Source organism: Neovison vison, chromosome 6 (assembly GCF_020171115.1).
Source record: "Neovison vison isolate M4711 chromosome 6, ASM_NN_V1, whole genome shotgun sequence".
NCBI lineage: Eukaryota > Metazoa > Chordata > Mammalia > Carnivora > Mustelidae > Neogale > Neogale vison.
In genome coordinates, this window is record NC_058096.1 from 94,345,056 (window position 1) to 94,363,124 (window position 18,069).

General features: G+C 46.4%; 1 protein-coding gene across 4 annotated transcripts in view; it reads left to right on the plus strand.

Annotated features, from left to right (window-relative positions):
• The first annotated feature begins 7,328 nt into the window (after window positions 1-7,328).
• The window catches only part of GPR160 (G protein-coupled receptor 160), a 43,469-nt gene continuing 32,728 nt past the window's right edge, over window positions 7,329-18,069 (plus strand). For 2 of the 4 annotated variants that reach the window (XM_044251768.1, XM_044251769.1), the window contains exons 1-2: window positions 7,329-7,433; window positions 8,153-8,262. The gene's annotated coding sequence lies outside the window, so the exon portion shown is untranslated. Of the gene's footprint in view, window positions 7,434-8,152; window positions 8,263-8,513; window positions 8,683-18,069 lie in introns of those variants that run through there. The other 2 variants (XM_044251770.1, XM_044251771.1) reach the window with 1 other exon arrangement.

Below are 18,069 nucleotides of genomic sequence, written 5' to 3' on the forward strand. Positions count from 1 at the left end.
GACCTGTACCCCCAGGGATAAAAATATATTATATGTTTATAAAAAATTAAAAGTTAAAAACAAAAACAAACAAACAAAAAAACTCAGACAAGTCCATCCAAAAAGAAGGAAATGGCTACAACATCTAAAACCTAGACGATGAAGAAATGTGGCTCTTCAGATCTTGAGCAAGGTTATAGCGAGTTTACAAGGATGGCAAAGTGCAATGGCCCTGGTTACTCAAACCCTGCTCTGTTCTGTACATCATGCAGCTTGAGCAAGTTCTTTCATCTCTCTGTGCTTCCAGTTCCTCATCCATAACATGGGGATCATAAAATTGAGCATAGTTGGAAGACTTCTATCAGGGAATATCGATTGTAAAACACTTAGAATTATGCCTTGCCCATGTGTACTTCACCATGGAAGTTAACCATTAAAAGCAAAAACAAACCCCAAAGCCACAGAATTGCGAACAGACAGAGAGGAAAGTAAAGCTGATGATAAAACTGAATTCCTGAATCATTTTTATTTTCTCTGCAACCTGTGTTCTAACCTATTGAAGTTGCTTGGCAGTCAGAAGAAGGAAGAGGAGGGGCGCCTGGGTGGCTCAGTGGGTTAAGCCGCTGCCTTCGGCTCAGGTCATGATCTCAGGGTTCTGGGATCAAGTCCCGCATCGGGCTCTCTGCTCAGCAGGGAGCCTGCTTCCCTCTCTCTCTCTCTGCCTGCCTCTCTGTCTACTTGTAATCTCTCTCTGTCAAATAAATAAATAAAATCTTTTTTAAAAAAAAAAGAAGAAGAAGAAGGAAGAGGAGACCAAAGCTGGCTTGGCAGGTGCTGACCAGTCCCACTCAGAACAAGGACAACACAGATAACTTGGCCTGAGCAATCCGAGGCCACATTTTCACTTTGAAGCTGCCCTCTATGTCAGCTCACTTCACTGACCCTCTCCAAATTGTTTTTGAACAACACCAGACCCAGGCATAACTGTTCACATTTGGAGGTGAGTCGAACACAAAGTATGACTTAAGTCATAGCACAACTGAAAGAAAGAGACACATATGGTAGGATATTTAAGAAAAATACTTCCCTCAAAGAATTTAAAAAGAACCTATGATTCACTGAGCCTATGATTCAAGGGCTTCAGGAAGAGATATGAGAGGTCAGAGAGGAAGATGAAGTAAAATGGCATCCACCAGGAAAGAAACGAGATGTAACATTGAAAGCATTTTGGAAGTGAAAACCACAACAGAAATGGTACAAAGTGCAGATATGTTTGAAAAAAAAAAAAAAAAGAATCAATGACTTGAAAGATGGTCTTGAGAAAATAGAGAAGGCCAAGGTAAAGGAAAGACAATGAATTGAGATGATAGATATAAGGAGGGGTGACTCAAAATATGGCATTGATGCATCAACTCTTCTCAGAAAAGTTACTTGCAAAATCAAGACAATCAAAAGACAGTGTGAGATAAAGAATTTAAGAATGGGAAAGACACTACTTTAGGGGATCATTGGTGAGCAATGATTCCTTTAAATATCAAACTAAGGTAATCATTAGCGAGAATTATTAAATCAGACAAGTGGTCTAGCAAGTTAGACATCTGGGCCCAGAGGCACCAGCAGTGGGGTGTTCGTGGGTGCAGTCACCAAGGTACAATTTGGCATTGTTCCTGTCTGCAGAGGTGCATTTGGCTCTCTGGTCTGCCCTGAGATTCTGTGAATTTCCCTTTAAAAAAAATTATTTTTCTACTTACATTAGCTAAAATGGATTCCATTGTTTGTCATTGAGACTCTCTCTAAGAAGCCCTTTAAATACACTGAAGAGGGGTGCCTGGGTGGCTCAGTGGGTTAAAGCCTCTGCCTTCGGCTCAGGTCATGATCCCAGGTCCTGGGATCGAGCCCCACACTGGACTCTCTGCTCCGTGGGGAACCTGCTCCCCTTCTCTCTCTGCCTGCCTCTCTGCCTACTTGTGATCTCTGTCTATCAAATAAATAAATAAAATCTTTTAAAAATAAATAAATAAATAACACTGAAGAAAGACAGGTATGTGATCAAAGTGGTGAATGTGAGTGGAAACCAGTGCTCAGTTGGTAGGAATGTTGTTCCAACCTTTTGAAAGGGCAATTTGGAAGTGTAGATGAAAATCTTGAGCATAAAGCCCCATGACCCAGAAATTGTACTTCTATTCTAGGAACTTCTCTTACATATTTAAATATTTATGTACATATTTACATATTTCATTCATTCAACAAGTCTATCCTGAAAACTGCTAGGTGCTAGAGATACTTCAATAAATGAAACAAATCCCTACTCTCAACAACAAAAATCCTTACCTTCTCAGAGCTCACAGCTTGAGGTAGAAGGATGGAGGCATAACAGACAGTGAAGTAGGTAAACACTTCAAAGATACAGCATGTTAGAAGGTAAAAAGTGCTAAGGGGAAAGGAGAATGAAAGGGAACCAGGATATCTTGGGCATTTAGTAATTTGTGGCCAGGGAAGACATGCCTATGAGTAAAGACTTGAAGGAGGTAAAAGATGAAGTCTTATGGTATTTGGAAGAAGAGAGTTAAGAGAGAGGAGATGGCAAGTGCAAAGGCCCTGAGGCAGAAGCATACACAGCACATAAAAAAATAGACAAGCTACAAGGAAGCTAGTGTGGCTGGAACAGAGTGGGGTACGGTTCAGGGAGGTAATGGAATTGGGGGCAGACAGTATAGCTTTATAGTCCATTGCAGAGACTGGTTTTCTCTCTGAATTTGAGAAGGAAGCCCCGGGAAGTTTTGAGCAGAGAGGGATAATATCTGACCTGACATTTTAGAACATTTTTTAAAAATAAATTTTATTTATTTGACAGACAGAGATCACAAGTAGGCAGAGAGTCAGGCAAAGAGAGAGGGAAGGAAGCGGGGTAAGGGAGCCATTCAGGAGGCTCTTCAAATAATCCAGTCAACAGATGGACAGTGGCCTGGAGATGGCAGAATGGGGAGGTAGCAGTGGAGTGGGGAAACGTGGTCAGCTTAATGTGGTAGCAGTGGAGTGGGGAGACGTGGTCAGCTTACTGTGGGCCAAAGTGTGGGGACTAAGATTTTCAAGGCAATATTGTTTGTAATGAGAGAAACTAAAAATAACCAAAATGTCTAGTAATAGAAGGCAGGTTAAATTATGGTAATTTTTTTAAAAAGATTTTATTTATTTACCCAACAGAGAGAGAGATCACAAGTAGGCAGAGGCAGGCAGAGAGGGGGGAAGCAGGCTCCCCACTGAGCAGAGAGCCCAATGCAGGGCTTGTTCCCAGGACCCTGGGATCATGACCTGAGCTGAAGGCAGAGGTTTAACCCACTGAGCCACCCAGGCGCCCCCTCAAATTATGGTAATTTTTAAACTTAAAAACTACAGGGTGCCTGGGTGGCTCAGTCAGTTAAGCATCTGATTTCCATTCAGGTCATGATCTCAGGGTTGTGAGATCAAGCCCTGCAACAGGCTCCATGCTGGGTGTGGAGCCTGCTTAAGATTCTCTCTCCCTCTCTTTCTGCCCCTCCCCCCAATAAAAATAATAGTAAAAAATAAAAAATAATTAAGGAGGGCACTTGTTATGATGAGCACTGGGTGTTGTATGTAAGTGATGAATCACTGAATTCTACTCCAGAAACCAATATTGCACTGTATGTTTACTACCTAAAATTTAAATGAAAAAAATCTGCAGTAAGGCGCCTGGGTGGTTCAGTGGGATAAGCCTCTGCCTTCAGCTCAGGTCATGATCTCAGGGTCCTGGGATCGAGCCCCGCATCTGGCTCTCTGCTCAGATCTCTACTTGTGATCTCTTTCTCTCTGTCAAATAAATAAATAAAATCTTAAAAAAAAAAACTGTAGTAGTTGAAAACATGTATATTTTTTAAGTAAAAATCTAAGTGAATAATACTCATTTTTTAAAAGATTTTAGTTATTTATTTGACACAGAGAGATCACAAGTAGGCAGAGAGGCATGCAGAGAGAGAGAGAGAGAGAGAGAGGAGGAAGCAGGCTCTCTGCTCGGCAGAGAGCCTGATGTGGGGCTCGATCCCAGGACCCTGAGATCATGACCGGAGCTGAAAGCAGAGGCTAACCCACTGAGCCACCCAGATGCCCCAATAATACTCATGTTTAATGTTATTCAACGTCAGCAAAGAGGGATATGTTGCAATTTGAACAAAAGCAAGTTTTTGTACCATTAAAACATTTTGTTTGGTAGTTAAAAATGCAAACCTAGAAGCATTCAAATTAGAGTTTCTTGTTTTAGAAAGAGTCAAATATGCACCTGTATTTGTCAAACTAGGGTACCAGTAATTCATGACTAGTCACTACAAAACACACGTTTCTATTCTTTCATTTTTTAATTTTTAATTTATTTTTTTAAGCAAACTTTAGGCCCAAGGTGGGGCTCGAACTCATGACCAGATCAAAAGTGGCAAGCTCTACAGACTGAGCCAGCATGTATCTCTCTATTCTTATTTTTTAAAAACAATTTTTGGTACAGTAGGTATAGGTTAGAAATTGAGGAAACAAGATACTAGACAAGTGAAGGTTTTTACTTAAGGATTGGCTTTGCTGTTACAAAGCATCTAAAATCTGAATAGGCAAAAAGGCTTGTGTAAGGGATGAAACTGGAAAGTGAATACGTGATTCTGAATCTACAGAAGGCCAGGTATGCATCTAGTGGAGACTAAAAACCATTAGATAAGAATCATCCCAATATCTCAATGATCATTTATTAATCACTCACTGTATGCCAGGCACTGCATTTTGTGTGTGTGTGTGTGTGCGTGTGTGTTTATGTTTTTATGACTCCTAATTTTGTGTTTTTATGTGGTTTTTTTTTTTTTTTGGTTTTTATGTGTTTTTATGACCTCTGGGGTTTTTTGTGTTTTTATGGATTTTTGGGGTGTGTGTGTGTGTGTGTGTGTGTGTTTATGTGTTTTTATGACTTCTAATTTTACAAAATCTAATTTCACAAATTTGCCCAAAGTGGCTAACTAAAAACAAACAAACAAACAAAGGAACGAAGAGTTGAAACTCATACTTGGACTATTTCATGCCCAAAGTCCTCCTCTTTCTGCTATTACTACTCTGTATTAGGCAGAGTATTAATCAGGATTGATGTTTGAAGCTTATTCTTGGGAAAGAATAGCGTATCCATTAGGATTGTATTCAGTTGCTCGAGACCACACCCCTGGTGTGTCGCCCTGAGGTCATACCACAGCCGCCCCTCCTCGAACCTCACAAGCACCTCACAGAGGGAAGGAAACATCGAGGCAATGTTAGGAAGGTAAAAATCTCAGATGTGTTAGGCAACTTCCTCCTGCATCCCCATGGCCTGAATCAAGTCATGGGACTGCCTCGCAAGGACCTCTGGGAAGATGAGCGTTTTCCCGCTCCGCCTGTTGCCTCCCTGAACAAAATGTGGGTTCTCTCAGAAAGGTCGGGGAAGCGGATATCAGGAAGGCAGACCGCAGTGTCTGCCCCGTGAAGAATGTCTGACAGATCAGAGATGCTGGGGGAGGGCTAGTCGTCTCAGAAGTGCCGCTGCGTCAAGTGGATTCTGAGGGCTCTGGGCAACCCTGTCGATGAACATTGTTGCTAGAGAGGCAAGGAAACGTAGTCTTTGTTCTAAGCGGTCCCAGGCTCAGCTCAGCTCTGTTCTTATGGAGGGAGAGAGCAGATACTGGGGGGCTGGGGGAGCGACCCGGGGTTCTGCCTCCGTCCCTCCCCAGGACCCTGAGAAGGGGTTCCCCTTGCGAAGGAGTCCCACGGGCACAGCCGCGAGGTCGGGCACCTCTTCCAGACCGGAGGGGTCTGAGGGCAGTTGGGGACCCAGGCCTTGGGAACGGAGGGAGAGCAGCCGGCACTCGGGGCTATCCGGGGATGCTGGGAGCGTCGGAAGACAAGTCCAGCCTGCCGGGCTGGCCTGGAAAGGGTCGGCTAGCGGGAGGCTAGCGCCTCAGAGTCACCTCGTCCCAACGCCGTCGCCGGCCAAGTCTTCATTTCGCTCTTGGAGGAGTGACAGCCCTGCCTTGTGGGGCTGGTGTGAGCTTCGCTTCAAGGGATGCGTGCCCAGCTCCTGTCTTACCTACACTCCACGGATGGCGGCTGTTACTTTTCACAGGAGCACCATCTGGCCCCCCGCGGCCGCGGCCCCAACTCAGCTCGCGTCCTCTCCTCAGCCACACTGACTCGCGTGCCATTCCTCCGTCCAAACACGCACACCCTGCCCAGCTTTTTGCTTCTGGCTTTGCTCTCGGTGGGATCCCGGCTGGAACACTGCACTGCCCAATGAACCCTGCAGTCCTTTTTTTTTTTTTTTTTTAAGATTTTTATTTATTTGACAGAGATCACAAGTAGGCAGAGAGGCAGGCAGAGAGAGAGAGAGAGAGGCAGCGGACTCCCCGCTGAGCGGAGAGCCCGAGAGCCCGATGCGGGGCTTGATCCCAGGACTCTGGGATCCTGACTGAGCCGAAGGCAGAGGATTTAACCCACTGAGCCACCCCGGCGCCCCTACCCTGCAATCCTTCGTGACAGCTCACCTCTCCCCTTCTTCTGGAACTCTTCACGGGGGGAGGTCTTGGGTTCCCTCGGCGGCGCACACTTACTTCTACCACGGGGTTCTTCTTGCGCCCTCTGGCGGGCGTTCCCCAGACTCCTTGTAAAGCCGGCGCAGGCTCTCTGAGAAATTGAGGAAGGCTCAGGCCACGCCCCTCCTTCAAGGCTCTGAAGGAAAACGAGGAGGAAATTGTGCCACATTTTAAACGTTTAAACGACTGGCAAGGTGTAGGTGTTCCACAAATACTTACTGGATAAAATCAACATTTTAGCACCGTTGTTGGCGAAAAAAAGAAAGATAATGTAATATAATTGTATTATTTGCAAATGTGCTATTTGCAGATTTTTATATAAAAAGTGAATTCATAGTGCCCTACCGGCGGTTGCCTAGTGGCATGCCTGTTTCAAGGTCTGTTACCCTGTGTGTACCTTCATCTGGAGACAACTGCCAATGGCCCCCGCCCACCCTGCAGACACAGGAGCTCCTTGGGTTGGGGTCTCAAGGCCGGGTACGCGGAAAAGGTCTCCCTGAGCGGCGGGCAGCTCCCGCTCTCCCCATCCTCCATCGCCTTTCTTCCCCCCACCAGCAGGCGGCGCCCCTCCGGCCAGCCTCGGGGCCGGCGCGCTCAAAGGCTGCCCGGCTCGGACGCCCGCACTTCCTGGTCGGAGCGGGCCTAGCGGTGGCGGGGTCCCAACAGAGTCCCCGGGGGCTACGCTTGTTACTCCGCTCCTTCTCCTGGGAGCGCTGGGGGCGGAGCCCGGCCAGCGCGCGGAGCTCCCGCCCCTCTCCCGGCGGTCACCTGGGGCCGGGCGCAGCAGGTGTCTGGTCCCGCGCCCAGCGCCGGGGACGCGGAGCGCGATCCGGAGCCCCGCCGCGCCGGGTGAGTGCGACGGGAGGCGGTTCGCCGCTGCCGGCGCGCCTCGGCTTGGGGCAGTCGACAGCACCCGCGCTGCCTGCGGCTTCTCAGGCGGGCGGCGTGCGCGTCAGGGAGGGAGACGAATTTCTCTCAGGGATTCAGAGGCTGGGGTTTCTCTACCACTTGAAGAGATCGTGGAGTGGGGCGGAGGCCCTTGGCGGAAAGCTGCAGACGCCCGAGCCTGACTGCCTGGGCTTGGGCGGCGGCGGTGGGGGGGCGGTTATCGCGTAGCCTTCGCGCTGGCGGGCCGTTGTGGGTCTGGGGCCCCGGCGTGCGGGGATGGAACCCGGTGGCCTGGGCTGGCCACACACTCGCACCCTGCGTTTCCAGTGGAGATAGCTTTTTAAACATTATAAAATAGGTGACGTTTCAGAAATGGTGTCTGTAAGTTTCATTCTTCTGGCACCCAAAGGTGGGTGTAATCAGTCACGGACACAGACGGACGTATGTTCGCTGGGGCGGACCCTGCGACCCCTCTCCTCGCCCTTAGTCGGTGGAGACTGTGTCCCCGCGCGCCGGGCACTGGGATTAAGCGTCAGGGATTTTGCGGGGCTGTTTGTTGGCGGACGCCGTGGCGTCCTGGTTGGTTCTTCTGTCCTGGCTGGCTCAAAAGTCTCCCTCAGTAACCTGGGACTGCCCTCCGGAACTGGTTGGCTGAAGCTCTCTTTTTCTCACCTGAGCAGGTGGCCCCAGGAGGTGGCGGCAGGGCCGATCCCCTGAATTCCAGAGGCGACCGCAAGGACACAGCCCGCGGAGGAAGGTCCTGCAGGCCGAAGACGTGCAAATGACTCTGGTAAGGCGGGGGTGTGCAAAGATAAACCTACACGGATCAGAATTGCAAAGGGCACGTGATTGAGTGTTTGGCTCTGAGAATTGCTAATAATTGCTCAGGTCAAATCGTTTCGCGTTTGCTTTTCAGATTTTTTTTTTTTAACTTATTTCATTTGTAAAAACGTCTGCTTAATATGCGTGCCTGATTTCTTTGACGAACCTCTAGGACTGGAATCTTTTTGTGGTATCCGCGGTATGGAATTATTGGGAATTGCCAATAGAGATCAGCCTGGCCGCTCTGAGAATCGCGGCCACGGGGAACCTGCGGTTTAAACACTGTTGAAGAGACATGACGCAGTAATGCAGTGTGCGAACGTTGGTTGGATCCTGATTTGAAGGGGAAAAGTTCACCAAAAATTGAGCTGATAAGGACTTTTTATTGGTTAGTTGCTAGTATTAATATTATTTTTGTTATTTTTGGTAATGGTGTTACGATTTTTAAAAAAAAAACCTTATCTTTTAGAAATACATACTGAAATTGAAATACAGGTGGAGGATTTGCTTCCAAATAATTTAGTTTTGCAAAGCGCTGCTAGTGGAAAAGTAAGGGGTGGGAGAGAGTTCCAAAGGAGATTGGCTGTGAATTGTCACTAGCTGGGATGAAGGGTACGGTATGGAATTCCTCACACTATTGTCTCTACTTTGGTATGTTTGGCATTTTCCTTTAAAAGTAACACCATCACCACCAGTGGAACTTGTTGTGCAGAAGGTAGGTTTGGAAAGCACTGCTGATGTTTCTAGATTGCAGGCCTTCCACAGACCCTCACTCTTTGTAAATCAGGTGTAAAGTCTGCCTCTCTAGACTCATTAAAAAGTCTTCTTCTCCCTGCTGCAGTGCTGCTTTATTATTATCTTTTTCTTTTTTTCCTTTTTCTTTCTTTTTTTTTTTGGCTCTGTAGGCATTGGGTGTTGCTGAGGGTGACAGAGCTGAAGGGATCAAGTTGATGCAGGTAGATGCTGGGTCAGCTCTTTTTATACAGAGGGTATTAGCAAGCTGGGGATTGAGTTGTGCCAACAGACAGGTTGTGTAAAATGTGTTAGCAGTTTTTTTGAACTACCCAAATTTTTTCCCAAGTTCTGCTCATCAAATAAAGCTCAGAGTAATAAACACATGACTTACCCACTTGATATTTGTGTATACTGGGTGCCTAGGTGGCTCAGTTGGTTAAGCTTCTGCCTTTGGCTCAGGTCATGATTTCAGAGCCCTGGGATGGAGCCCCCCACCTCCCTGGGATCCTTGCTCAGCGGGGAGCTGCTTCTCCCTCTACACCTACCCCCCCCCATGTTCTCTCTGCACTTTCTCTCTCATAAATAAATAAAATCTTAAAAAGATTTATGTATGCTTCTGGAAGCATGGTATACATCAATAAAAGGTATATGTTGTAAAAAAAAAAAAAATCACAGGGTGAGTGAGGATGTACTTATTGCCTGATAAAGAGATCTTATCTGTTTGTATTGGCTTTTTCACCTTGTTGGCCTCAGGCATCATGATGTATAAATATTTAGCAAAGAATTGACTTCTAAAATATTGGGCTCTGTTCTTTTTGCTTTCCAAGAACCGCATATCTATATATTCTCCCAGCTTGCTCATTCTTTCCTTTCTAGATTTATCATACAATTCCTACTCATTCTGTCATGCTTGATTAGTAATTTGGAAATGTGGTGATTGCGTGAGGGGGATGTTAAAATTTGGGGGGGCATACTCCTGAAAGATAAACCTACATTTCTTAGTAGCTTCAGCGGAACTGACTTTAATGCCTCGTTGCTGTTAAGAGAAAAATTAAGTAGATGATACTGTGCTCATTGAAAGTTGAAGTGCCAGATCAGCCTAGCCCTTGCTGGTGTGGGTCCACCAGTGGAAAGAAGTTGTAAAGATGCTGTCAGTCCGTGCAGGAAATGCCAAAGCATGTCCCAGTTTTCTCACAGGGTGTGGGAAAGGAGAGCTGACAAAAATTCCCTTAGAGTTGGAAAATGTCATAGTGAATTCTTGATGATACTTAAGTGGAGTCATTTGGCCTGTGGCTGTTTTTTTGGTGTGTGGGTAAAAGAAAGCAGCGGCTGGTAAGTGACTTTATTTTCTACCTCAATTCCCTAAAACAAGAGCATGGAGAGAGAAAAACAAACTTGCTGGGCTCTTAAGTGACCAGGCGGTGACCTAATAATGTTTCCTGGCTTCTTTGTGAGGGTGGAGGGGATTCAGCCTTGAGGAGTTGATTGCTAATAGCCGTTGTAAGGAATGACCACACCTGTGATTGCATGTTATGGAAGGGTAGAAACACATCAGGGAAGCAAATTAGTGCTTTGTTGGCCTTGAAAAGAAAGGAAAAGGTGTTGGCAATCAGGTCAACCATAGTTCTCTAATTTTTAAGCACCCTGCTTTTATCTGCACCACTTCATGCCTTCCTGTGGGGATAGAACAGAGCTGCTGGAGCATGATTCTCCTTTCCAACAGATGAGGACCGTGAAATGTAAAGAAGCTAAGACTTGGCCAAGTTGTTTCTTTAGAAAGATGGGGAAAGGAAATGTGGCATTTATGAAGGGTTCATGGTAGTCTTCACACACACACACGTTTTGTTAAGTGTCTCCGAGTTGGGTATTAGCCCATTTTGCAGATGAAATTATAGCTAAGAGAGTTTGTTTAATGGTTTACTTGAGGCCTTGCAGCTAGTAAGGGTAGAGCCAGGATTCAAACTCACATCTGTTAGATCATAACATTTACATGATTCTCCAGCCTCTGTGCTGTCCACACTGCCTTTTGCAGACACCTGAGTGCCACACCCGAGTTGGTCAGTCATTGTAGGCAAGCTGTCTTTTGACTACTTTCAGCTGCCATGGTTAGGAACTCGGGGCATGGGCCATGTTCATACATCAGCTGTTTTATCAGGCCAGGCCAGCAGAGTTAAAACTGAACCGGTGTTGCGAATTGGGAAATTGAACTGTTCTGTGCCCAGGGATTCGCAGAGGCAGGCCTGAAGCAGCCTCCTCCCTGGAGCAGAGTAGCATGCCCTGGTTCCCCTGGTCTCCTCTGCTCCCTGAGATGCCCGCCATCTTGAGGCGGGGCCCCAGTGTGCCCGCGATTCTCCCATAGTGAGCAATCTTTCTGTGGATTTGTCTGTCCAAAAGGGGATAACAGAAATAGGTCGAGAGGCTCTTGTTCCAAGAAAAATGGGAAAGCACATACTCACTTGAGGGAATGAAGAGTCTTGTTTTCTCTGCAGTGTTTGCATGTCACAGGAATACAAGGTATGTCATTTCCTCGCACCCTGCCTGCTGGGCTTATCACATAGAACTTTAATTTCCTAGCGTTGCTCTACAACACAGACGGAGTGTTGCATGTATGGGCAAGCCACAGTGGAGAAAAGGAACGCCCCAATATCCAAACCACTAACTGTGAGTGGGAGTATGGGTCTTGTGCACCTTGGGGGTCCCCAGGATGTTCCGTGGGGATAGGGCACCAAGAAGCCCTCCTTCCTTTAAGCAGCCTGTCACTGGGATCCACACGGATCCTCGAGGTTGTGCATTGGCTCTCTTGAGCGGCTCTGAGGGGTTCCGAGGATTTGCAAAAGTACTCCCCACCTTCTGTTCCCTGGCCACCCATCTCCAGCTTGGGACAGATCTGCTCCTTCCTGCATGCTGCTTAGACCCAGCCCTGTCTGAGTGCTCTACAGGAACGAGGAACTGAGAGGCTCACAGCCCAGCCTTTGAGAGATTTCTGTGATATGAGACAAAGGATGGCCCAATTTCCTCCTCTTGAAACTTTCAGTTAAGGGTCATGAAACAGGTATTTTCTCCTCTGTCTGTATCCGCAGTTTCGTTACAGTTGAAGCTTCTGTTTTAATCTGTGTTTCCTTTCCCTGAAGTCCAAGTGTTCATAGATCTTGGAGGTTAAGGGGGTTGAAAAGGAAGAGAAAATAACACCACAAATGGAACCTTGTGGAGTGGTTTCAAGGAAATGTCAAGTGATGTTTTGTGGTCTTTGTCACTAGAACTGTTGGTGCAGGTATATAATACCTTAGGTGACAGAAAAGAACGAATGAGGGCTGTAAGTAGAATGCCTTGTTTAAACACAAGTTTAGAGACTGAGGTGTTTGGGATATGCTGGAATACCCAGTTGATTGCACCCTTTCAGGAGAACTTGGATTCAAGTTTGTGGGTGCATGCTCCCACAAGAGAGGAGATTACTAAGACCCGGTCGCACAGACAGATGGCAAAGGAAAGCGGGCTGCTTGGTATTGGCTAGACCTAACAGAGGTCTAGAGGTCTAGCGATCCTGCATGTGGACTGTTGCCAGATGGCTGGATTTATTTCTGGTTCTTCTATTACTTAGCTGTGTGTCCTTGACTGATTTTTTTTTAAACCATTCTGAGCCTCGGTTTTCTCCTGTGTAGAACAGCGGTAATAATAATCCCCATCTTGTAGGGCTGTGTAAATTCCATGGCACATCAAGCCTTACAATATAAGGATTCACCGGGGGTTAGCTCTTACTGTTGTTGGTAGAGCCCTGTCTCCTTCACTTTTGCCTTTATTTGCAGGATTTTCCCCCATGGCTTTAGAAGGCAGGCTAGGGGGGAGAGATGGTTCCCAGCTCTGACCCTTCTGTTTTCAGAGTGAGCCAAGGGCTGCCCATCTGAGCAGACTTGGGGCTTAGAGAAATGTTCTCCATGACAAATGCTCACAGCGTGTCTGGTGCAGCAGCAGCTCTGGAATTGATGAAGAGTAAGGCCCAGGCCCATGGCGGTCAACCCTGAGCTTTGGCTCTATTGTTGGGGGATTAAAACCTGCTCTGACTCTGGAAAAGAGATGGAATCTCCTGGCGTTCCATGTGGGTGCAGACTTCATCCTATGGTGGAAGAACAGGCTGATGTCAGCGTAGACTAGGGGGGATGGACACAGGAGTCCCAGCCCCACCTCTGCCACCTTCTGTGGCGGCTTGGGGCAGATGGAGGGTGCTGTGCTACCAGTGCCTCTCCCTCCATCGGCTAGGGATCAGTGTGTCTCACAGGAGGAGTGTCCCGAGAGGCTTACAAAAATTTTGTGAAATCCTGATACAGGTACAGTGAAGCCTTGTGTCCAACTTGCCTCTCTTGAGCGGTGAAATCATAGAGCAGGTCCACTGGCAGGTTTATCCTTTAGCTTGGAGAAGGAATGAAGATGCTGTTAACGAATACTTCCATAGTATTTTGCAGTTTTAAAAGGAGCTGTCCAGTTTGATCATCAGGCAGTGGTGCAGATTTATTTGTCTTCGTTTCTGTTGCCTTTTGTTGCCTGTCAGGAGAGGTACCAAAGCAAAATGAGGATCAGGCTGGGAGTGAGCCCAGAAATGGGAACGCAGCAGGGCTTTATTAGAGGAGGTCAAGGTGAGTGTGTATTCCTTACGCCCTCAAGGAATTCTAAGGAGGCATGACATCCTGGGGAGGGAAAGGGAGAGAATGATAGTTGGGGTGTTCCTAGGAATCAGAAGGCATCCATTGTGCCCAAGGAGGCAGAGTGGTGCAGCTAGCACCCTCCAGCCATCAGAGGCAGTGGCTCCCCTGTTGACAGCTTCTGCCCAGACCTCTCCGTGGGAGTGCCAGCTGGGTCAGGGAGAAAGGGAGTGGGCTTTTGGACCCCTTCCTCTTCCCAGCCCATATCCAGACTTGTAGCTTCAGCCATCCAGCCTGCCTGACTAAACCCTGTGTCCTTCTCCTCCCATTTCTCTCCCTCTACTCCCAGCCAGGTGTTCCAGTGAGTTCTCTCACAGTCCACACTAGCACCCCACCCCCCAGCTAATAAGCCCCCAAGCCTGCTTTCTGTCACCTACCCTTGTATGCACTTCCCTTCCCTCCACTGCCTTCTCCACTTTGCATGGGTACCCTTGGATCCCTTTATCCTAATCACTCTCAAGCTCCTTTCTTTCCATCTTATTTTATTCTTGAAAGGTGAAAGGAAAAAAAAATCTTCCATTACCCCCACTATTCAAGGACCCAAAGACATGAACATTTTGACCTGTTTCTTGCCAGTTTTGTTGTGTTTTGCTTTTTTAAAAAAATAATGATTTTAACATGTTATAAACGTTTAATTCATTTTATGTTAGCATTTTAACAAAGTTCTCATACTGTGATTAAAATTTACCATTGCTTTTTTTCATGTCATTACAAATACAGTGTGTAGTAATTGCATGCTATTTCAACCTTTTTTGAGCTATTCTCTTAATATTGGAGAACTAGAGGAGTGCTTATTTTTTGATACTGTGTATCATTCTAAGTTGCCCATACATAAACCTTTGATTCTGCAATATTATAAGAAATTAATACACTCAGTCTTCATCCCAGTTCCGGTACCAGCTTTGGACGAGAGGAGTGCCTTTTGTTATTCAGAATAAGCTCCTTTCCATTATAAAGGCATTTAATCGAATGAGAGGATTCTTACCCGGGGATCTGGTTGCAAGAGGAGCCAACCCTGTGGATAGAGGGGTGGAGCTTTCAAGCGCCCCCTCTGCCATGGGGCTGTAGGTTCTCTTAATCATTAACGGCCAATTACTTAATCAGTCGTGCCTAGGTGTTGGGATTTGGAGAGCTTTGGGTTGGTGAGCACCTCAAGGTGCTGGGTTGGGGGTGATGTGCCCAGAGCAGGTGTGGAAGCTGCTCTCCTCCCACTTTGCTTTGTGCATCTCTTGCATTTGGCTGTTTCTGAATTGTAGCCTTTATAATACACCAGGAATAGTCAAGCGTAGTCCTGAGTTCTGTGAGCTGTTAAATCGTTAACCCGAGGGGGGCATTGTGGAAACCCCCAGTTTTGAGCTTGGTAGAAGTGTAAGTGACAACCTGGACTTGTGGCTGGTGTCTGGAATGGGAGCGGCCTTCATGGGGGGACTTATACCCACCCTTGGGGCTGTGCACTAACTCTGGGCATTGTCAGAACAGCTTGGTGTGTAAAACCTCCACCTGGTATTAGAAGTGTTGTGAGTAAAGACCGCATTTTTACCTTTTGATTTTACTTTTTGATTTTTACCTTTTGATTCCGTTTCCCATTATTTGGGATGGACTCCTGTGAGAATAATTACCAGGTCCCAGGTTTTGAATAGTAAAAAGTTTTCTTTCTGATTACAAAAGCAATACATTTTCAGCATAGGGGAGGTGTAAAAAGTAAATGCGCCCATGCTGTGACCAACCAGAAAGTCAGTTAGTGTAGCTTGGCTGTTCTGCAGGATGTGTCCATCTCTAGCCATGCTCTTCTGTGTGTGTGTGTGTGTGTGTGTGTGTGTGTGTGTATATGTATCTGTCTGTCTGTCTTTCTGTCTCCCGTGGATCAGCAGGCCGGACATAACCTGGAAGCTTGTTAGAAACGCAGAATCTTAGGCCCATGCCAGACATTGAATCCATTTTTCAAAAGGTTTTTTATTTATTTGAGAGCACGAGTCAGGAAGGTGGGGGTGGAGGGAGGAGAGGGAGAAGCAGACTCCCTACTGAGGAGGGAGCCAGCTGGACTCTGGGCTCCATCCCAGGCCCCCAGGATCACTACTGGAGCCGAAGACAGATGCTCAATCGACTGAGCCACCCAGTCACCCCCACAATCCATTTTTTAACAAGACCCACACAGATTTGAGAAGTATTGATTTACAAGGCCACAGTCTTACCAAACACAGAGGGCCTGGCATTGATTACCCCTGATCTGTGTACATACGTACATTTTTCCTATTCACCCGGTATTAGGGTAGTCCTCTCTGTACCACTGGTTTTCAGCCTCCCATCCCCCCTACCTAAGACTGTCTGAGGACAAGGGCTCACTCCCCTCAGGAACACTGATTCCAGGATCAGCAGAATCTTTGGGAAGCAGGGAGAATTCCACTCTGGGCCACGCCCCTCCCCCCCGGAGCCCTGATACATACAGCTTTTAGCTTGCTTCTGTCACTTAACATTATATCGTCAGCATTTTCCACTATGCTTTCCCACAAAGCTTATCTTTGATGGCTGCAGGTAGTGTGACCATCATGATTCATTTGACTACTTCCCTGTTGTCAGACATTTAAGTTGTTTTGATTCTTTTGGGGCAGGATGGTGTTCTCTAGGCAATTACAAGTTTGCCCAAGTAGGCTGCTCATGTGGTACTTCCTCCAGCTCTGATTATTTCCTTATGATAAATTCCTGGAGTGGAGATACTGGTTCAAAAGCCACAAACATTATAAACGGTCTGGAGAAGGTATGAGAGGAGTGTAGGAAGTACCCTGATACTGTACGCTCCTGTGCACTGGCCCATGTGTGCTGTAGACAGACTCTCTGGGGAGCAGAGGTCGTGCCTCATTCGTCATCACATCTGCAGGCCTGTTGAGAGCAGACTCTAAGCTGTACCTCTAAGGTGGGGGTTGGGAGCGGAAGGGTGGTGGCTTCCTGTGGTGGCAGCGGTCCCTTCCTCCTAGCCTGAGTCCTGAGCTATAAAAGATGCCACTGTCCAGTGAGTGGCTTCAGGGTGGAGGGGAGCAGCTGTGTGTGTGTGTATGTGTGTGGACGTGTAGTTAGTGGAAGCCTGAAATAACCACCTCATTTACTAGTCCTGAATCTGCTGGACTTGGTTGGCACCAAACGTGGTTTTGCTTCAGAAGTCTGAGACAGTCAGGTTGTCTGACACCACTTCTTCCCATGACCAGATGAGGAAACTCACATTAAGCAGACATCGTTCTGAAAGGCCCACTCTGATTCTGATGTGAAGAAAAAGTAAACTGTCAATATTGTTTTTGTGATTGAGTTGCAATTTGAAGTTGGATGCCTGGAAAATATTTTTAGCCCTCCCTAAATATTTTTGGAGGAAATGAGTGAATGAATATACAAAGGGTAAATGAGTTTGATTCTGTTCCATAACACAAAGAAGTTAAATATATATGTATATATCACATGATATAATTAAAACATTTAAAAATAAGTATTAAATCATTAGCCACTCATTTTTATTAACTGTTTGGCATGTTACAATTTCCAAATAGACACATACCATTCCTTCTGGAAATAAGTTATGAATGATTCAGAGTTGATCTAGTAGTAAGGTCATTGTGGGGTTTGGGAGGGCATTTCTATTTTTTTTATTTTTTTAAAGATTTTATTTATTTATTTGTCAGAGAGAGAGAGTTAGAGAGAGAGAGCACACACAAGCAGGCAGAGTGTCAGGCAGAGGCAGCGAGAGAAGCAGGCTCCCTGCCTAGCAAGAAGCAGGATGCTGGACTTGATCCCCGGACCCTGGGATCATGACCTGAGCCGAAGGCAGTGGCTTAACTAGCTGAGCCACCCAGGCGTCCCTGGAGGGCATTTTTAATCATTTAAAAATTCATCAGGTGCATACAGGAAAATGCACAGATCTGTAAGTGTTACGTTTTGATCAGTGTATGCACCCAGATACACAACATCCCTGTCAAGGTACAGAACATTTTTGGGGCGTCTGGGTGGCTCATTCAGTTAAACATCCAACTCTTGACTTTAACTTAGGTCATGATCATGGGTTCTGGGATCAAGCTAGGCATCAGGACTCTGTGCTCAGGGAGAAGTCGGCTTGAGGATTTTCTCTCTCTCTCTCTCCCTCTACTCCTCCCACCCACCCCTACTTGCTGTCACTCTCTCTTTCACTCAAATAAATAAATAAATCTCTAAAAAAAAAAAAAAAAAGATACAGAACATTTTCATGCTCCAGAAATTTCTCTCATGCCCCTGTGCAGTCTCCTTACCCCAAAGGCAATTGCTGTTCTGAATTCTAGCACCATAAATGAGCTTTGCCTTTTCCTGAAATTCATATAAATGAAATGTAA